Here is a 12,652-nt window from a genome sequence, read left to right on the forward strand (position 1 = left end):
AGGGTGCGGCGTCTTGCCGCCGCGACACCGTGAGCAGTTCGGGAGACCACAAGTGCCGCTTCTTCTTTGGAAGATGACGGCGGCGGCGGCGGCCGGAAATCGTCCCGCTAATTGAACGAGTCGTTCGGCGACCATTTGAAGCTTGTTTACGGCGGCCCTTTCGATGGATGCAGTCATCAGCTTCAGACCCCTCGCCCAGCGACACCCCTTGACGAGGAGGAGCCACGTTCGTGCCACATGGCCGTGCAGTGACCACGCTTCAATTTTGAACGTTCACGTGGACCGTGCGTGCTCGTCACCCTCGCGGGTAATGTGTGATCCGTGGTTGGACGGTGCCCTCTGTACGCGGTCCCCGATCTAGGGATCTGGGGAGGACAGACCCTTTATAATGAGCCCCCACGGCTCATTCGTGTGTGCTTTTTTTCGAGAGCAGAACCGAGCAGAACCATGTAGAACCAAGCACCATGTAGCGCTATGTTAGGAGACATGTAGAGGCCTGCCACGTTTGAGAGCTCACCGTGTAGGGAGTTCGCAATGTACATATTGTAAATAAACCCTCTTCAAGTCTCTCTTCCTCCTGCCTCGACAACTTCATCCCGGACCTCCGGTGTCTGGAAACCCCGGTCGCAACAGTATACGAGAAGAATAGCGTACAAAAAGAACTTCACAACGCGTGAAGTTTTTTTTCAGTTGTTTCTATAACGCCCAGTTTCGCAAGTGATTGCTCAAGGGCCCCGAAAGTTGTGGGTCGATCCCAGCCGCGGCAGTCGCACTTCGACAGAGGCTGAACGGGACAAATCCGTGTACTGTTCAAATCACAGTCGTTCGTAGCCGTCAGTCGACCACATTAGCCGCCGCTTCCCGCCAAAATATGCCGAGACCGACGGGTTAGTGATGCTTCACGAAGTCATACCACGTCTATCGGTCCTTGTACTATAATTAGAACATGAACAGTAGCTTGCGGTTGATGCGAGGAAGCACGTGCGACCGGCGGCCGCGTCCACATCCAAGCACTCGTGCGCTCTGGGCAAGAACAAGTGTGATTCAAACAGCGTTATGCGTTGTTAGAGATAGTTTTTGTATACCCCATAGAGCCCAAATTTCTAGAGTGCTCTACTCCGGTGTGCCTCGTAGTCTTACAGGGGTTGTTGCAATGACGTAAAACTGTAGATGTTAGACATATCTAGTCGAGGGTCCGCAGAGCTCACGCACGCTCAACTAAACGTGTCCTTTATTACTAAAACGATATTGTGTTTTGCACTGCAAACACGCGCTCGATGTTTTTCCCCATACGTAATGGTGTCAATTAGCGCAATCACTGAGCAACAAACGCCTTCGACTGCGATAATGTAAAACACGATGTGAAGGCGCTATATATAGAGTAATTAATTGCACGTGAAACCCAGCTTCGTTGAAACTCTTCCCAGTTCGGCAATAGCATTACCAACGTGGGAATCACGGCTGCTACCTGTTCGGCAGGTGCATGAATAAAGACTGCAAGTACTGTGCACGTGATCAACTGCTTCAGTTAGATTTTTTTTTCTAGCTGCGTCGACGCACATTGCTTAGTGGTGAGTACATTGCTTCGGTTCACTTTCAGCGGCAGCATGACCTGCCTTTTATAAATAATTCTTTCTTTTTTGCTCCATTCGTGTGCATACCCGCGAACGTCAGCGAAGTATTTGTTTTTTTTTTCTCGCTTTCACGTAAACTGAAGAAAACGAAAGGTGGTTTGTGAGGCCGAGCTTTATGGTGCGGGTTAGGTTCCCGTAGTGACGGCCGAGATCAGATGGAGGTGGAACGAATAAAGGCTCGTTTAGTGGCCGCTGAGTGCACCTGATAATAAACGGTTGTTCAAAATTGACCCAAAATTCTTCATTAAGGCATATGCCTCGTAAGTACACTGTCTACAAGACTGCGGCACTTAAAAACCCGGGATTTCATTCTGGCTGGTACAAACTTATGTAGTTGCAATGTATTCCACCAAGCTGACGTCAAACTTTGCCAATGTTATTGTGAGTTATGTCATCTTTTTGTTTCATTTTATGCTTTGAGATCAAAAGCTTGTTGCCACCAGTTTCCTTGAGAACGTGTATATATATTTACGGATTGGATTGGTCTCTTGTGTATCATTGCGCTATGCTTGCAGGGTAGCAGCGTTCATGCAGATGCATGTTAGGAAGATGTTCACGCACAGTACAACTTGCACTGTTACTTCCTATAAACATTAAGCAAAGCTGATGAATGTAATACGCTTGCACACACGCCTATGCTAAAATACTTTAAACATTGCAGTCTAACAAAGGAAACCACAACATTGGAATTAAAGAATAGACCAGCTGCGCGACTTTATATATATACATATATATATACAAAATCAAGAGTTGGAAAGCCGCCTGCATGGGATAAATTGTTTTGCACACCCGCGAACAATCATACAAAGTCTCAGTTTCCTTAATGAAAGCTCAGTGAAAGCGTCAGTCTGCTGTTGTGTCGAACATTTATCTTAACATATAACGTCACGTCTCGCCAATACTCGCATTGTGTCCTTTGAAGTGTTTTCGGTACACTTTTTTTGTATACAGCACACCATTGCACTGTTTTAATCATTTGAACTATTTTGTACTGTTACGGTGGATCATAAAATTGCGGCTGAACTTCGCAGGTCGAAACGCACGTCTCACACATCTACTACAAAACCCTCATTTTAAAGCCAGTGACAGAGTTCCTTGTATGTGCGCAATACAGCACAAATTTCTGCAATATTTTTCAGAAACGTTCTTTCTTTAGTGTTTGCCTTATTGGTGCCGAAACTTCACCCGCTGTAACTTTGGCACAGCACACGTTATTGTATTATTCAATCACTTATTTTGCACTACGCGCTTGTCCTGTATTCATCTTGTCTGTTGTTTGTGTAGAGCACTATGGTTTGATGATTATATTTGGGATATTTACTAGAGGAATCTCTGGCGCTGCGATCGCTCAGCCACAATCGTAATGAAGGGTAGTAAAGCGATTTGCCTAGTTTTCGTGCTTGCGCGTTTCGAACGCACTTGTAGCTTTGATTATTGCCGTGTTTTAGTTTTGTTTAGAATGAAATAACGGACCGTTGTGAACTCCACGAGCTGATTTCAATTGGTGAGCCTAAAAAAAGTCAAGGTGGATAGGCGTAACTGCTGAACCTTTGCTAAATATTGTTTTGCGTCTTGGGAAAGAGTATTCAGGCCACACAGAGCCAAACGGGGCCTAAAGAGTGAAGGTTTGAAAAATCTGTATGCTACCCATTATTCCCATGCTGGCTAAAGCACCGCCAGTTGCAGCTCCCATAGATACTAGTGCTATAGTTCTCTCTAGTGTATAGGAACCGTGTTTCCATCTTTCCTATATCTCCTATCCCTTCCCCTTCATATGTCCTCGCTCACTGTCCCAGCGCATATATATATATATATATATATATATATATATATATATATTGCAAGGGAGTTTAATAGCGACGCCAGGTAGTAGGCAGGCAGCCGGTAGGAACAGAAATGCTCGAGCCGTCCAGCGTCTACAGCTCGTGCACACACTCGCGCTTCGCTCTCCGAGAGAGATGGTCCCACTAGTCAGTGTCTTGCGAATTCCCCACTACAATACCCCGGCGACCGAGACGAGCCATCCTGGCGACTCAAGGTGACGAGAGAACAGGAGGGTCGTAGCAGGGCTTGAGGCGACTGACGTGGACCGTCTCACGACCAAGGCGGCGCTTGTCCGTGGATGGCTTGAGCGGTTCAATCACATAGGTCACAGAAGAGGGGTGCTGTATCACGCGGTAAGGGCCCGTATACTTCGGTGCAAACTTGGGAGTCAGTCCAGGAGAGTGGAAAGGAAGTCGGAGCCACACGAGAGAACCGACGGGGAATGTGTCCTGAACAAGATCACGGTCGTGGCGATCTTTTTGGAGGGCTTGATTATCGGCTGTGAAGGACCGTGCAAGCTGACGACACTCTTCGGCATGTTCTGCCATTTCAGAAACTGGGCTGAACTCGGAGGCATCAGGATTGTATGGCAGAATTGTGTCGAGTGTGCTGCAGGGGTCACGACCATATAAAAGAAAAAAATGGAGAAAAGCCCGTTGTTGATTGAATCGCCGTATTGTAGGCATACGTCACGAAAGGAAGGACAACGTCCCAATTGGAGTGGTCCGAATCAATATACATAGCGAGCATGTCTCCGAGAGTTCTATTGAAACGTTCCGTTAGGCCGTTCGTCTGAGGGTGGTAGGCTGTTGATGTGCGGTGTACCGTGCGGCATGAATGTAAGAGCTGCTGCAGAACTTCGGACAAGAATACACGGCCCCTGTCACTCAGGAGCTCCCGTGGTGCACCATGACGAAGAACAAAGCGATGCAAGATGAAGGTTGCAACGTCACGAGCACCAGCCGAAGGTAGCGCTGCCGTTTCGGCGTACCTTGTCAGATGGTCGGCAGCCACAATCACCCATCGATTACCACCAACAGAGCACGGTAGCGGGCCGTATAGGTCAATCCCAACACGGTCAAATGGGCGTGCAGGACATGGTAAAGGCTGCAGTTGACCGGGTGAATGAGGGAATGTCTTGCGCTGCTGACACAGGAAACATGAGCGAATGTGTTTGCGTACAAACGTGTACATACCCCGCCAGTAGTAACGTTGGCGGATCCGTTCATACGTCTTTAGCGCCCCGGCGTGTGCGTGTTGAGGCTCAGCATGAAAATATTCGCAGATATCAGAGCGCATATGGCTGGGTATGACTAGCAGCCATTTACGACCCACCACTTGATAGTTGCGACGGTATAACAGGCCATCTCGTATGGCGAAATGCGTTGCTTGGCGGCGAAGAGCACGAGGGTAACCGGAAGTTGATGTGTCAGAAAGCATATTCAAGAGCGAGACAATCCAAGGGTCTTTCCGCTGTTCGGATGGCATGTCTGTGACGCTGACGGAGCAGAGGGGAAAGTCAAGGGCTGATATTTCCGATTCATCAGATTTCACGGGGGATCGTGAAAGCGCATCTGCGTCAGAGTGCTTTCGCCCCGATCGGTAGACGACGCGTATGTCGAATTCCTGGAGGCGTAGTGCCCAACGTCCGAGGCGACCAGAAGGATCTTTCAGTGAAGCCAACCAACAGAGTGCGTGATGGTCTGTTACCACTTCAAAAGTTTGGCCGTACAAATAGGGGCGAAACTTGTTTAACGCCCACACAATCGCCAGGCACTCTTTTTCAGTAACAGAATAGTTGGCTTCTGCCTTAGTTAGGGCGCGGCTGGCATAGGCGACCACATACTCCGTAAAACCTGGTTTGCGTTGCGCGAGTACTGCACCAAGGCCGACGCCACTTGCATCCGTGTGTACTTCGGTCGGCGCAGTAGGGTCGTAATGACGCAGTACGGGTGGTGAGGTAAGGAGTTGGCGCAGTGTTGTGAAGGATTCGTCACAGGCTTCTGTCCAATTCGAAAGATCTGCAGGGCCAGCAAGGAGTTTGGTGAGTGGAGCGATGATGGAGGCAAAGTTCCGGACAAAACGACGAAAATAGGAGCACAGGCCCACAAAGCTCCGTAGTTCTTTAACAGTAGTCGGCTTAGGAAACTCGGCAACAGCACGAAGCTTGTCAGGGTCGGGAAGAATGCCGGCTTTCGAGACGACATGACCAAGTATGGTGAGTTGTTTAGCCCCGAAGTGACACTTCTTCAGGTTAAGCTGAAGCCTGGCGTTTGTAAGGCACTGTAGAATCTTACGCAGACGAGTGAGATGCGAAGTGAAATCGGGTGAAAAGACCACAACGTCATCAAGATAGCACAAGCAGATGTTCCATTTGAGACCGCGTAAAATGCTGTCCATCATTCGCTCGAATGTGGCGGGCGCATTGCAGAGTCCGAATGGCATTACGGTGAATTCATAGAGACCATCTGGTGTGACGAACGCCGTTTTTGGACGATCAGACTCAGCCATTGGGACCTGCCAATAGCCTGAGCGAAGGTCAAGCGAGGAAAAGAATTCTGCACCTTGGAGACAATCGAGAGCGTCGTCTATGCGGGGAAGAGGGTAAACATCTTTCCTCGTAATGTTGTTTAGGCGCCTGTAGTCTACGCAGAACCGTATCGAACCATCCTTTTTTTTGACGAGTACAACTGGTGAAGACCAAGGACTACAAGAAGGCTTGATGACTCCACGCTGTAGCATGTCGTCTACTTGTTCTGCAATTACGCGACGTTCTGCCGGAGACACACGATAGGGGCGCTGGCGCAAAGGAGTACTCTTTCCTGTGTCAATTGTGTGCACAATTGCGTTCGTTCTTCCTAGAACCGCTTGGGGAAAGTCGAACGAATGCCTGAATTCGTGTAACAGGGTAAGAAGCTGCTCTCGTTGAGCCGGGGCTAGATGGCAGTCAATAGAACGATGAAATGCATCGGGGGACACACTGTTCGAGGCAAAGTGAGGAACCAACGCGTTCAGTTCCATATTCGGCTTGGTGTCGGAGAAATCGGCAGGCACGATAGTACCTTCATCGATAAGCTGAATGTGGCCGAGCGTCTCGTTGCGGCGCAAACTGAGGGGGCACGAGTTCGGATTGGAAATAAATATTCCGGTAGTGTCTTTACAAAGCGCAAGAACGGCGAATGGCAGCGATGTGTGATGGCGGCTACCAAAGATGTGAGATGGCGTGAATAGGACGGTAGCGTCAGAAAGTGAAGTGCAGCAGGCAGGGACAAACTGGGCGCTGAAAGGAGGAAGGTCTATGTCCGTCGCGACGACAAGGTTAGCCACACTAGATACGGCCGCATCAACAGAAGGCGCATCACGAAACGGTAACAGCTCCACTTCGGCCCGAGCGCAGTCCACGACGGCGTGATGACGTGATAGGAAATCCCATCCTAGGATGACATCGTGGGAACATGAAGCCAACACGTGAAATTCAATGATGTACAACACGTCTCGAATAACCACTTTTGCCGTACAAGCCGCGACGGGCTCAATTTGTTGGGCGCTCGCAGTGCTCAAAGAAACTACGGGAGAAAGCATCGTCACTTTACGAAGAGAGCGGCAGAGTCTTTGGCTAATCACAGATATCGCGGCACCGGTATCGATGAGTGCAAGTGTTCGTACACCTTCGACGATTACATCGATAAGATTGGCGGGAGACAGGCGAGGACTTAAACAATTAGACGATGACGCAGCTCGTGCCTCCGGAGCTGCGGCAGTTAGTTTTCCGTCTCAATGGAGGTCGGTCGTCGACGCATAGGCGACACGGAACGCCGACTTGGTGAAGGGGAAGGTGAGCGGGAAGTAGAACGTCGAGAAGCGGAGGTTCGGGTACCGGAAGCAGCTTGCGCATCGCGTTCGTGAACTTCAGGTGGCACGTAAGGCGCGCGGCATGAAGACCGAAACGAGTAGTCAGGGTATCTTGGTGTATTAGCTGCGAAGCGCCGACGACATAGACGCGCAACGTGACCTGGAATCCCGCAAAAGTAGCATATCGGCCGGTTGTCAGCAGTGCGCCAAGGATTTCCAGCATGCTGCTGTGTAGCTGGAAACGGCGCGGTAGAAGGTCGCACAGGTTGTGGCGTATACAATGGCAGACGAGGCGGAGGCATTGCCGCGACGGCCGCATAAGTCAGTGGCGCGGCAACAGGTGTTGATGGAGAGGCAGGCGTAGGTAATGGCAACGCCTCGGAGACCTGCTCCTGAATAGCTTGTCTGATTGTCGGCGTTAGACGGTTCGTTGGTGCTTCGGTGGTCGGCAGATACGAGACACACGAAAGCTGTCGTGCGACCTCTTCACGTACATATACTTTTATCTGCTCCAGCAGGGTGCTGTCACCACTGACGGCCAGGGAAGCGAGAGAGTCGTCTGCTGTCGTTGACCTCCGAACTAATGCACGTTGCTTGCGAATCTCTTCCAAGTTCTGGCACAAGGTTACAAGTTCGGATACGGTACTTGGGCCCTTTGCCAGCAACATTTGGAAGGCATCATCGTCTATTCCTTTCAAGATATGCCTGATCTTTTCTTGCTCGGTCATCTCAGAGTTAAAGCGCCGGCATAAATCGATAACATCTTCAATGTAGCTAGTGAAGTTTTCGCCCTGCCTTTGCGCTCGTCCGCGTAGGCGCTGTTCAGCACGCAGTTTGCGCACTGCGGGGCGATCGAACACAGCTGCAAGGGTGGTCTTGAACGCGGCCCAAGTGGTAAATTCCGTACGGTGGTTTGTGAACCACAGGCTGGCGACGTCTTTGAGATAAAATGGGACGTACTCCAATTTCGAGGGGTCGTCCCACTTGTTGGCGGCGCTCACCTTTTCAAACAGCTGCAACCAGTCTTCCACATCTTGGTCCTCGGCGCCGCTGAAGAAGGGGGGATCTCGTTGGCGCAGGGTGGTAGGTACGATGACCAGTTGAGATTGGGCCGTGCTCTGCAGGGGGGTGCCTTGCTCGGTCGTCTGATCAGGCATTGCTGATGCAGTGGGTAGCTTCCGGCTTCGAAGTTCCAGGTTTGCGTACCCAGCACCTCCACCACTTTGCAAGGGAGTTTAATAGCGACGCCAGGTAGTAGGCAGGCAGCCGGTAGGAACAGAAATGCTCGAGCCGTCCAGCGTCTACAGCTCGTGCACACACTCGCGCTTCGCTCTCCGAGAGAGATGGTCCCACTAGTCAGTGTCTTGCGAATTCCCCACTACAATATATATATATATATATATATATATATATATATATATATATATATATACCTTTAATCCTATCATTTTAACCTCTCCACACCCCATCCCTCGTGAGCTACTGTTGAGGTGTCGCACCCTGATGCAGACAGTTACGGGGCTCACTTTTCTTTTCCCTCTTATAACCACATCTCTCAATGGTTGCAGCACTGAATTCTTCAAAATATAGCCATGACCATTGCCCCCCCCCTTTTCAGCGAACACCATATCACCTCCCGGTACGCTAAGTTTACGACATAGCAAGCCTTGCATCGCTCTCCATTCCCACCATTTCTCACCTTTCGCATCCGCTATCGCAGGGGCGATAATAACGCAGGAAGTAAACAGGGACTGCCTTTCCGCCATGAAGCAACATGTGCCCTCACTCCCTGCCAAAGCGAACGCAGTAGGGCTCATTTAGCCGACTTCGCTTTTCTTACGCATGCTCGGGTCATCTCTATGCAATTCCATATCAGTGAAGCCCGAAGCCCACAAATGATTCCGTGCAAAATCACGCAGATCTCGTCTGTTCCTCGTCCCCTCGTACACGCACAACTTTCACTCTCTCCAACAAAGTGCAAGAGCTGCGCATGCTTCCCACCTCTCATTCACTCGCCTCTCACTCATCACTCTCTCCGAAAGAGAGGGCAAGAGGCTTCTTCATTGCCCTCACTCTCACCTCCTTGCCCTTACTCTCACATTGCCCTTACTCTCATGCCAATAGCTAGGCTACGCTGCACGGTACACTTCCAAGGCCTGGAGGACGACCTCGTAGCGTACCGTGTTATAAAATGGCACGTAGATTTTGATCACAGATCTATCGCGTCAGAGGCAGCAATACTTTTACGTAGGAACTATGCCCGCTGATCTCATGCACGTGAGATGTATCGAGCAAGAAGAGCTCCTATTGATGTTTCATGTGCCACTTTTGACGCGAAAGATATGCGATCGGAGAGCCGGTGCCGTTTTGAAAAGTGTGACATTAACAGATCAAAAGGAACCGAATTCACAACACTTTTCGCTCGTAAGTGATTGTCCACATTGGTGAATCCGCTTCGCTAATTACATTTCCGCCATTATGATTGGCTGAATTTTCCTCGTGTGTAGAATTCTATAAACGTATGGAGGCGGAAATGTTGTAGGCCCGTGTGCTCAGATTTGGGTGCACGTTAAAGAACCCCAGGTGGTCTAAATTTCCGGAGCCCTCCAATACGGCGTCTCTCATAATCATATAGTGGTTTTGGGACGTTAAACCCCACATATCAATCAATCAATTCTATAAACGTAATGTGCATGTCTTTATTTCGTTTGTCAATAATCAAACACATATTCGCAAAAAGCTAAATTATGGAAGAAAAATGATGAGAAACCATACACGTGAAAAATATTAATTAAGCGGGAAATAAGAAAACTACTTCTCACGTCATTTTTTTTTACCTCCATAACCAGTCAAGAAAGTATTTTCTAATGTGAAAACGTTAGCGCATAGTGATTTTACTTGCACGTATTACCGCGAATGCGAACAACAATTATGCAGTGATAAAATATAAAATACTGTGATGAATGTTTTTAACGTTTGACCCGTAACCACGCCTGCAACACATGAAAACAAAAACGATTGCCTATTAAGCTTTTACCTGCAGTATGTAGGTAAGTTGATGTTTTTTTGTTATTTTTTTCGCAGCACAGGAGTTCTTCGTTTCGGATTTTGTCACAAAGGTATACGTTTCCGTGAACGCAATAATATTGATCTTAGAATCAATAACCGCTGCACAAATTTCATCGCTATTGGACTGGAGGCTGCGAACGTTGAAAGAAAGCATAATCAACTTTTGTAGTCATCGCAAGTGCCACCACCCCTTACTTTTTCCTAGCTCCCTGAGGAAGCAATTATTTGACGACCAGAACGAAGTTGCCGCGAAGAGAAGTTGTCGACGCTAATCGTATTAGTAACGCATCCGAATGGCCCGATTTCATGCACCGCATCAGTAACGTAGTCGTGGCCGTAGCGTTTCTCATTTGCAAAAAGTTTGTTGTAACTCAGGTTAAAAGGGCAATGAAGCTCTCTGGCGAAGTTAGCATTACTCTACATAGCACGGTGAGCACTAACCAAAACATTTTTTCGCATAACCACTTTGCTTCTTTTGAGCACGTGACAATTAAAAAAAACAATTTCTTTCACTTTGTAGGTGGAAAATTTTACTATAATCGGACGAACTTTATCAGTGGAAAAGCGGCCGATTCTATGTGTGCGCCCAACGTTATCATCCGACAAAGTTAGATCCAGGGACCGGTGAAAAGAGCTCAAAATGGTTTCCTCAGTCTGCTGTGTACTTTCAGAGGCGTTGTCTAGGATAACAAAAGATAACAGATTGTCCCTCCGAGAGTGATACTCGGCCTCATCTATAGATGCGCACGTAGCCCAAGCATGTCGTTTTCCACTTGCTTTGTAAGTTGATTCGTTGTTAGTTCGCACGGGACACCATCTATACTAGATGTCCTCCTTTCAACTACGCCCTAAAAAATATCGAGTAGAAAGGGTGTCTTTTTGTCCCGCAACAATAATCGTCATCAGGGTTGCGTGCGCTTCCTTTCTTGAAAACTCGGCGCTGGCCACTTTCCTATCGAGAATGCTATGTAAACCTGATAATGGGAATGTCGTTCGTGACCGGAATGTACCGGGCGTAGGGCGATAGCGCAAGGATGGAACGCACTATAGTTGACGATTATTGTTGTGGGACAAAAAGACACCCTTTTGACTCGCTTTTTTTAGAGTGTATTTCTAGAAGTGTGAATATATTGCAAATGTCTTTAGCAAGCGAAAGCTGTTTTCGCCTCAGCTTTCGGATGTCACTTGGCAAAGCCTTTTTCGTGGGCTCAATGCGAATCGATCGTTCATGCATATCTTTCATCAGTTTATGTATTTCAGTAAGTTGATCACCTTTGGGTCCCGGGTTCTGTCAATATCACCACATATTTACAGCAGTGTACAAAAAAGCACCAACGGGGCTTCTGCGCATGGAATCACTACAATACAAAAGCTTTCAGATGGAACGCTCTCATACATGGTAGTCTGTTAAAGTAACTCACTTGCAAAACATAGGGAGTCATGAATGAGAACATGCTTCTGCAGATGCTTTCATGCCCAATGCTGGTGGTATGCGTGCGACAGAGTTTTAAAGGGGCCACTTGTGTCACTGTTGTCACGGTCGATGTCGATCTTGTGGCGGCACGTGCAAAATCCTTTCTTTCGAAGCACCAGCTCCGATTAGATAAACTTCAAAGCATGGTGCGATGGCTTGTATCTATAGGTGCTGTAGGCAGATAGATTGTTCGTTGGGCAGCAGCATTGCTCCGGCAATGGCTGTACTCAGGCACTCCACGATTTATTGATGATTCATTAATGTGTATGTGAGGTTTAACGTCCCAGAACTACCATATGATTATAAGAGACGCCGTAGTGGAGGTCTCCGGAAATTTCGACCAGCTGCGGCTCTGTACCGTGCACCCAAATCTAAACACATGGTCCTGCAGCATTTTGCCTCCATCGAAAATGCAGCTGCCGCAACCGGGATTCAATCCCGTGACGTGTGGATCTGCAGCCGAGTACCTTATCCACTAGACCACCGCGATGAGGCAGGCACTCAACGAGAAACTGTGAAACATAGGGAAGCAAGAAGACAGGCCTCGTGTCCGCACCAAACACGTTTCCTCCCATAGCCGCATTTGTTCTTGTTCTTGTTCACCTTCCCTTGTGGCTCCTACCCACTGCGACAATATGCCAAGAATTGGGTGGTCTTATAAAATATTAATGTTCGTCTTCTTCTCATACATGAAACTGAAACCCACCTCGGGGCCACACTCAATCAGCCTTGTTGTCTTCGTAGGCAACCAAGCTCGGGTGCACCTCTTTTCTTTTTTTTTTCACTACTGTGGAGGTCT

Source organism: Rhipicephalus microplus, chromosome 4 (assembly GCF_043290135.1).
Source record: "Rhipicephalus microplus isolate Deutch F79 chromosome 4, USDA_Rmic, whole genome shotgun sequence".
Taxonomy (NCBI): Eukaryota; Metazoa; Arthropoda; class Arachnida; order Ixodida; family Ixodidae; genus Rhipicephalus; species Rhipicephalus microplus.